We start from the raw sequence: 8,662 nt of genomic DNA, 5'->3' as shown, positions 1-8,662 counted from the left end.
CTTCTGCCTCCCCCCCATACACACTCACGATAAAGCTCTGATACTGGGTTTTGTCATATCTCATGACCTTTTCGCCCAGTAACAGCGCTGCTAATATTTTTAAAAAAACAGCAGCTACTTTTTCATAGAGGACCCCGATTCACATCCCAGCACTTCCATGGTGACTCCCAACCATTCTTGACTCCAGTTCCAGGGGCTCCCATGCCCCCTGACTTCCACCAGCACCAGGCATGGAGGTGGTTCACATACATACATGAAAGCAAAACACCCATACCCATAAATAAACAATAATAAATGTAAAAAGAAAATGGCAAGGCAGATTAAACACGACACCGAATCATAGAACTGAGCTTTTATTCCTCTTGTGAAAAATTTAAATTCACAGTCTGCTTGCGGGGCGGTGGTGGCGCACGCCTTTAATCCCAGCACTCGGGAGGCAGAGCCAGGCGGATCTCTGTGAGTTCGAGGCCAGCCTGGGCTACCAAGTGAGTTCCAGGAGAGGCGCAAAGCTACACAGAGAAACCCTGTCTCGAAAAACCAAAAAAAAAAAAAAAAAAAAAAAAAAAAAAAATTCACAGTCTGCTCAACAGATTTTATTTATAATTGCATCTATTTCTAAGTATGGGACTGTTGTATGACAGTCACAAATATTCTAGATAATGGAAATCGTCTGCAGATGTGAAGTCAGAGGCAATAGATGGAGGACGTGGTCTCAGCATGAATGCAGGTCCTGGTTCGTTAATCTTCATTCACTGTCTGCCGGTCTCTCTGTGTGTCTGCTTGTTGGGGGCGGGGGTCCCTGGTTCTCCATCCAGTTTTCAACTGTCTTCCAGTTGCATTTTTCCTAAACAACATCAAATTTCTTTTCCAAGGTTTCCGTTGGTGACGTCCATTTGTCCGAGGGCAGTTTTCTCCAAATACATGAATGTTGAACAGAGAGAGGCAGGGAGGAAGTTAGCCCAGATCTCTCCGGAGGTGGGAGGCGACAGCCTGAAGGACTGAAGGACACCCACAAGGAGGCTCTCCTCCATGGTAGGCTGAGATGGGCAGGTGCATCGGCCCAGTCAACCCTTTTACAGCTCGGGTTAATTTTTAATATCCTTCGGGTAAGGTAAAACACGGAGACAGAAACTCAGACGGGGAGAACTTCCTCGCCAGGTCTGGTTTCGACAGCCCTTGCACTTTGTTCCCGAGTCTCCTCCCTCTTCTTTGTCTCGGAGGAAGGCTAGAGGGCGATCACGTGACGCGCGGGGGTGGGGGTGCGGCGGTCCCTGGGCTCCGAGTTGGGGACCAGGATTTCCCCTTTGTTTTGGTTACGGATGTGGCTGCGTGAGCGCCGCCCTGGGATTCTCTTCCCTCTAACTGCAAACATCAGTTTCTTAGAGCTCCGTGTTTTAAGGTCAGTGGAAACTCTTTAAGAAATCAGCGCTAAGTTAATAAGGTCTGATGTCCGGAAAAGTGGTTTTGTCCGGTTCCTTCTAAAGCTCGCACCCTTACAGTATCGTCCCCCGATGTTGAAAGCGTGCGCACGGTCTGGGAGTCTTTGTAGGAAAAGCCTCAATCTGGCGCGTGTGGCATCCCCTTCCTTTCTGCATCGACGTGTGTCTCGCTGTCTTTTCTTTTCCTGAGGCTGGAATTCACTCTGTAGCAAAGACTGGACTTGAACTTTCTACCTTAGCCTGCAGAGTGCTGGGATGGATTACGGCCAAGAGCCACCAACCTGGCCTGATTAGTTTTTTGTTTGTTTGTTTGTTTTTGTTTTTTTGATTTTCAAGATAGAGTTTCTCTGTGTAACAGCCCAGGCTGTCCTGGAACTCCCTCTATAGACCAGGCTGGCCTCGAACTCATAGAGATCCACCTGCCTCTGCCTCCCGAGTGCTGGGCATAAACGCCCTGCTGGAACAAGAGTTTTGAGATGTTTTGGCTCCGGCCAAACTGCACGCCAGCTGTCTCGTTGGTGGTGCCGGGGCGACGTGGCTCAGGGAGGGTTAATCAGTTGCCACTGGGTCTGACAACCAGAACCTGAGCAGATCCCTGGAAGCCGCATGGTGGAAGGTGGGAACTGGCTCCTCTACGTTGTCCTGTGACCTCCACACAGGTGACGAGGCACAGGCGCAGGGCGGATCACAGCTGTTGGTTATTTTATGTCTGGAAAAAGTTAAGTGGCTGTGATATGCCGTTTCTAAAGTCGTGAGCCTGGGGATGGGGTAGGGAGAGTTCACATTTAGAAAACCTTATCTTCTGCATAGGCCGAAGGGAGGCCGAAACACTTGGTAAAATACTCAAAATATACATACGTCCCAGATCTTGAACATGGCCCAGGAGGTCAGGCAGTCTCCATCTAAATAGCCCTACATAGAACAACCCGAGGAAAGTTAACATCCGGCTGGAGAGATGGCTCAGCTGTTAAGAGCCCTGGCTGCTCTTCCAGAGAGCACCTGGTTCAATTCCCAGCACCAGCATGGCAGCTCACAACCGTCTGTAACTCTGGCTCCAGGACATCTGTCTATCCACAGTAGGTACCAGTCTTGCCAGGTAGTGTGCTGATAATACATGCAGACAAGACCTCTACACACTTAAAATGTTTTTTTAAGTAGACCGTATAAAGCTTAAATATCATATTCCAAAGAAAACCAAACAATTGGCTTTATTACTGTGGTGTTCAGAGTGGGACATGGTGGCACAGGGTTGTCATCAGGGCACTGGTGAGGTAGAGGCTGAACAATCAGGAGTTAGCATGAGACCCCCACCTCAAAAGGCCCAAGATCTAACCAAATCAATGCAAAACAAAACCCTCTGTTAGCCCCTGTGCTTCCGTCTATGTGAGAAACCTCTCCCGGCTCTGCTTCACTGAAGTTTTTTTTCCTTTTTTTTTTTTTGGCTGGGGATATAGCTTAGTGGTAGAGCACTTGCCTGGCATGTATGAGGTTGTGGGTTCATCCCATCACTGCAGAAATCAAATCCAATCAATAATCAATCAATCAATGGGATTTAGTTGCATGGAGAGCAGGCTTTGTGCGAGAATGTAGGTGTGGTGGGTGTGGCAAGGCCATATAAGAAAGAGGATGGAAAAATCTAGACTGTCTAGTCTTTGGGAGCTTGGAACGGCAGTTGGTTGGGCCCCTAGTCTGATAGTGTAGTCCCAAGTTCACCATCAAATTGTTTTATTGCCTTTTTTTTTCTTCTTCTTCTTCGAGACAGGGTTTCTCTGTGTAACAGCCCAGGCTGTTCTAGAACTCACTCTGTAGACCAGGCTGGCCTCGAACTCACAGAGCTCTGCCTGCCTCTGCCTCCCCAGTGGTGCTGGGGTTAAAGGTGTGCGCCACCACCGCCTGGCTGGTATTTTTTGTTTTTTGTTTTTTGTTTGTTTCTTGAGGTAGATTTTCCTGTAGTCCAGATTGACCTGGAACTCAAACTACAGATGAGGATAACCTTGAACTCCTTATCCCTGCTTCTGCCCACCAAATGCTGGGATTACGGGCCTGCAGCACTTGCTGGATTACTGCTGATTCTCATGTCCTTCTTGGTATCTCTCCCTTTCTCTCCTTATACCTCCTCTACATGGGTTCCCAGGAACAAACTGTGAGGTCTTTCTTTTAGGACTGTATCATAGGGTATTTTTCAAGATCCTGACTATCACCTGCTACATCTTTTTTTTTAAATTTATTTAACTTTATTTATCTATCTATCTATCTATCTATCTATCTATCTATCTATCTATCTATTTTTCTGGAGCTGAGGACCGAACCCAGGGCCTTGCGCTTGCTAGGCAAGCGCTCTGCCACTGAGCTAAATCCCCAACCTCTAACTTTATTTTATATGCATTGGTGTGAATGCGTTAGAGCCCCTGGAACTGGAGTTACAGGCAGTCGTGACTGCCATGTGGGTGCTGGGAATTGAACCCGGCTCCTCTGGAAGAGCAGCCAGTGCTCTTAACCACTGAGCCATCTCTCCAGCCCCCATACATCTTTTTTTAAACATAAATTTATTTATTTGTTTGTTTACTTATTTATGTCTGTACGTAGGTATGCATGCCACAGTATGTGGGAGTTGGTTCTTTTCCCTCTGTCATGGGGATTCTCAGGATTGAATTTAGACCATGTCAGGCCTGGCAGCAGGTTCTTTGACCTTCTGAGCCATCCTGCCAGCCCTTATGTCTTATTTGTGGTTAAAAAAAAAAAAAAAAAAATGCCTCCAGATGTCCCCAAAGTCCCTGGATGGAGAAGCTCTGCCTCAGAGCAGTTCGCTCCAGGGAATTCTCTACACTGGGTGGTGGTGCTGATGGGCACTGGTGTGGGAATTCTCTACACTGGGTGGTGGTGCTGATGGGCACTGGTGTGGGGATTCTCTACACTGGGTGGTGGTGCTGATGGGCACTGGTGTGGGGATTCTCTACACTGGGTGGTGGTGCTGATGGGCACTGGTGTGGGGATCAGGACAAAACAAGGAACTGATGTCAGTTTCTGTGGAGTTCAGTGCTGTTTCCTTGCAGTTCTGCAAGGAGAAATGGGGTCTCCTTCGGGGGCCCCAGAGAGTCTGCTCTGTACTTGTTCTAGCCAGGTTGCGTTTCCTGAGAGGGGTCCACAGGACCTTGCCCTCTGCAGCCTGGGCCCTTGCCCTACTCCATGTTCTGGACATCAGTGTTCTTTTCACAAGAGTCAACTCTGTTCTCAAGACTTACATGGCCTTCTCTTTGGGTCACTTCCCTTGACTGTGGGCCACGCCCCAGGAAGGCCCGAATGGGGCCACTAACTGTGTTTTGTGTTTAGTGGTTGTTACTGCTGTTTTTAATGATGTAGACAGAGCTTAGCTGTGCTAGCCATATTTTGAAAGCGTTAGACAAAGGCCTTTCCCCCATCCCCAAAGCCGTCTAACAAAATGTAGTTGAGGGGGCTGGAGAGATGACTCAGCTGTCAAGAGGACCCGGATTCCATTCCCAGCACCCACATAGCAGCTAACAGTTATCTGTAATTCCAATTCCAGGGAACCCCGCCCCCTCTTCTGGCCTCTGAGGGTACTTCACATGTACCACGCAGACATAGGTTCAGGCACTACACCAGTACACGTAAAATAAAAACAAATACATTTCTTTTTAAAGAAAAATGTACTTAAGAAGAAGAGGCAATTAGCAGTTCCACATTTTCTATGTATTTTTTTTTCCTAAGTCCTGTTTCTCAGCTGTGCAAAAGTGAGCTCTGTCCCGAGTGGATGGCCAGAAGGGATGAGAGGGAGAACTCTGGAGGCAAGACAAGAATGGACGGCTTTGTATCTCCCCCCCCCCCAGGAGAGAGCGCTGACCCATTATCAGTGAAACACTCCTTAGAAAAACCACCCGAGCGTTCCTGGTAGGTGTCTTCTCTGTTTGTCTCTAAATGACACACAATTCTGCCCTCTCAGGGCCCAGGACTCTGGCCAGACCTTGCTCAGTGAGACGTCGCCTCCGCAGGGAAGTGGCCCGATCCTTTCCTCAGATGGCATGACTCACTCTCTTGATTTTGAGGCATCAGCCTGTTGCTCACATCTTGGCTCATTTCTGACCCAGTCCACCTTGCACAGGTGCATCCCCATAGAAAGGGTTCCTCCCGGGCAGAGGGCGGCTGACTCACCCGGTTTCCCCAGGAGAGCAAAGCTAGCCTCACTCCGGTGTGTGTGTGTGTGGGGGGGTGTTTGTGGGGGGAAGTGGGGGAGTAGGGTGCTGCTCAACCCCCTTCCTGAGTCAATTGCCTTTACAATTCAGTCTCTTTGGGATGAAGTTACTGAGATTTGTGAGAAAACCAGCCCAGCCAGTTATGCCCGCCTGCTTTCTCCTTGATCAGATCCTCAGCGGATCTGCTTTGTCAACATGATGGCTGGCAGCCCTTCACTTCATGTGACCGTGAAGTTTCTTCAGCCTGGTAAAGTCTGAGAACATCTGGGAAAAGGAAAATTTTCGAAATATTTTTTATCTGGTTATTTTATATTTTTACCAGTATATGTTAATTATAATGACAATTTCATTGACATTTTTATAGATATATAAAAATGTATTTTAGCCGGGCAGTGGTGGTGCACTCCTTTAATCCCAGCACTCGGGAGACAGAGCTGGGTGGGTCTTTGGGAGTTCGAGGCCAGCCTGGTCTACAGAGCGAGATCCAGGAAAGGCACAAAGCTACACAGAGAAACCCTGTCTCGAAACACCCCCCCCCCCAAAAAAAAATGTATTTTGGCTGGGCAGTAGTGGTATGTCCCTTTAAACCCAGCACTGAGGTAGAGGCAGGTGGATCTCTGTGAGTTCCAGGCCACCCTGGTCTACAGAGTGAGAAAGAAAAGTGTACAAAGAAACCCTGCTTCGAAAAACAAAAAAAAACAACAACAAAATGTATTTTGATCTTATTCTCCCTCCACCAAGCTCTCTTCCCACCCTCCGGTGGTAGCTGGTCCCTTTCCTCCCAGCTAATCACTCTTTGATGTGTGTGTGTGTGTGTGTGTGTGTGTGTGTGTGTGTGTGTGTGTCCCAATACTCAATGAGTTTCATCAGGGTGACTCACAGGAGCATGAATGACAGGTTATTTATCTGAGCGTGGCCACCTTACCCATGACGACGTCACTGAAGAAACTCTCCCTCCCCCAGCAGCTATCAGATTACCTGGAGCTGTTTAGGGCAAGTCGAGGCCTCCTGAGCGCCTCCCTGCCCTACGGCAGGACGCTGCTGGGCTTTGTTCTGTGCTGGTCTGGAGCCAGTAATCAATCACAGATGCTTTGAGCTGAAGAATGCTATGTCCAGGTTGCACCGCGGAGGCAGAATCCTACAGCCCTCCACCTCATGCTTCAGATCTCGCTTTCTGTTCACTCCATCACGGTCCCTGAGCCTTGGAGAGGATCATTCTAGGACTTCCTATTTGTGGCGTATCATTCAATAGTCACTTACTCTGAGCACTTTGACCAGTCATGAGTCTGCAGTCATTGCTACCTACTGCAAAAAGAGGTGTCTTCTTTTTGTTTTTCCAGGCGTGGTTTCTCTGTATAACAGTCCTGGCTCTCCTGGAACTCGATTTGTAGACCAGGCTGGCCTCGAATTTACAGCGATCTGTCTGCCTCTGCCTCCTGAGTGCTGGGGTCAAAGGTGTGCATTACCACACCTGGCCAAGACAAAACAAAACAAAAAGACTTCTTTTGCTGGGCGGTGGTGGCGCACACCTTTAATCCCAGCACTCGGGAGGCAGAGGCAGGCGGATCTCTGTGAGTTCGAGGCCAGCCTGGTCTACAGAGCGAGATCCAGGAAAAACGCAAAGCTACACAGAGAAACCCTGTCGCGAAAAATCAAATAAATAAATAAATAAATAGCCACCAGTGGGACTAACCCATGCGGATAAACATCATTATTTAGAAGGCACATCATACCCATTTGCAAAACGTGAAGCTTCTCCACTACAGGGTGATACCCCACAGCCATGGGCTTTTGACCAGGTTTACAGTACCAGATGTGAATTCCCTGGGTGGAGCTGGCCTCAATTCCAATTAGAAAGCAGTTGGTTACTCAATAAACAGACTTGCCACTTTCTCACCAGTGAGCTTATTTTGCCTGGCACATCCTAGTATAGAACACACATTGCTGATTGTACACCACTACTAAATATTATGTAAATATTATTTAAACCCAGCACTGAGGTAGAGGCAGGCGGATCTCTGCGAGTTCGAGGCCAGCCTGGTCTACAGAGTGAGTTCCAGGACAGCCAGGGCTGTTACACAGAGAAAAAAAAAAAAAAAAAAAAAAAGCACTGATCACATGCCTTTAATCCCAGCACTCAGGAAGATCTCTGTGTGTTCAAAGCCAGCCTGGTATACATAGTAAGACTACTGATCATAAAAAAACGAAGAAAGTTTTAGAGATCGTATTACTTCTCCAGCGTTAAAAAGCGCCACGAATTTGGCAGTTTAAAACAGAAGTAAGCAGGGCATGGTGATGCATGCCTTTAGTCCCAGCACTCAGGCAGCAGAGGAAGGCGGACCTCTGAGTTGGAGGCAAACCTGATCTACAGAGCTGGTTCCAGGACAGCCAGGACTACAAGGAGAAACCCTGTCTCAAAAAAACCTAAATAAGTAAATGAGAAATAAAACAATATTTACTCTCCTGTGGTTTAGGAGTCCAGAAGTCCAAAATCGAGGTATCGGCTGCCCATTTTTCTTCTGAAGGCCCCAAAGAGGCTTTATGCCTTTTTCTTGACTTGTAGGTCAGCTGTACATCATTATATGACATTTTCCCTGTCTTCTGTATATCCAAATTTCCTTCCATTTATTATTTTTAGAAAGATTTATTTTTTACTTTATGTGTGTTTTATGTTCGTAATACACAAAGAGGACAGAGGACATTGGATCTCCTGGAACTGGAGTTACAGACAGTTGTGAGCTGCTGTGTGGGTGCTGGGAATTGAACCTGGGACCTCTGGAAGGGCAGCCAGCACTCTTAGCTACTGAAATAGCTCTCCAGCCCCTGTATTTATTATCATTACTAAAACTCTTTTTGGCAATGCTGCAGATCAAACCAAGGGCTTTGTGCATCCTACACAGACACCAAGTAGGTCACCTCAGCACTCTACACATCGGATAAAAAGAAGTTGAATTGTGGGGTTCGCTGGATCTCTTCATCCCTCCTCCTCGTAGAGCTACATTGAATAAATCTCTT

General features: G+C 47.6%; 1 long non-coding RNA gene across 1 annotated transcript; it reads left to right on the top strand.

Annotated features, from left to right (window-relative positions):
- The first annotated feature begins 1,270 nt into the window (after positions 1-1,270).
- LOC128115629 (uncharacterized) lies at positions 1,271-7,605 on the top strand. The gene is made up of 3 exons (XR_008220238.1): positions 1,271-1,399; positions 5,166-5,345; positions 5,738-7,605. It is a non-coding gene; the product is annotated as an uncharacterized LOC128115629 (long non-coding RNA).
- Positions 7,606-8,662: the final 1,057 nt, after the last annotated feature.

Source organism: Peromyscus californicus, unplaced genomic scaffold (assembly GCF_007827085.1).
Source record: "Peromyscus californicus insignis strain IS unplaced genomic scaffold, ASM782708v3 Scaffold_1__1_contigs__length_55948999, whole genome shotgun sequence".
Taxonomy (NCBI): Eukaryota; Metazoa; Chordata; class Mammalia; order Rodentia; family Cricetidae; genus Peromyscus; species Peromyscus californicus.
This window is presented reverse-complemented; position numbering and strand designations above follow the sequence as displayed.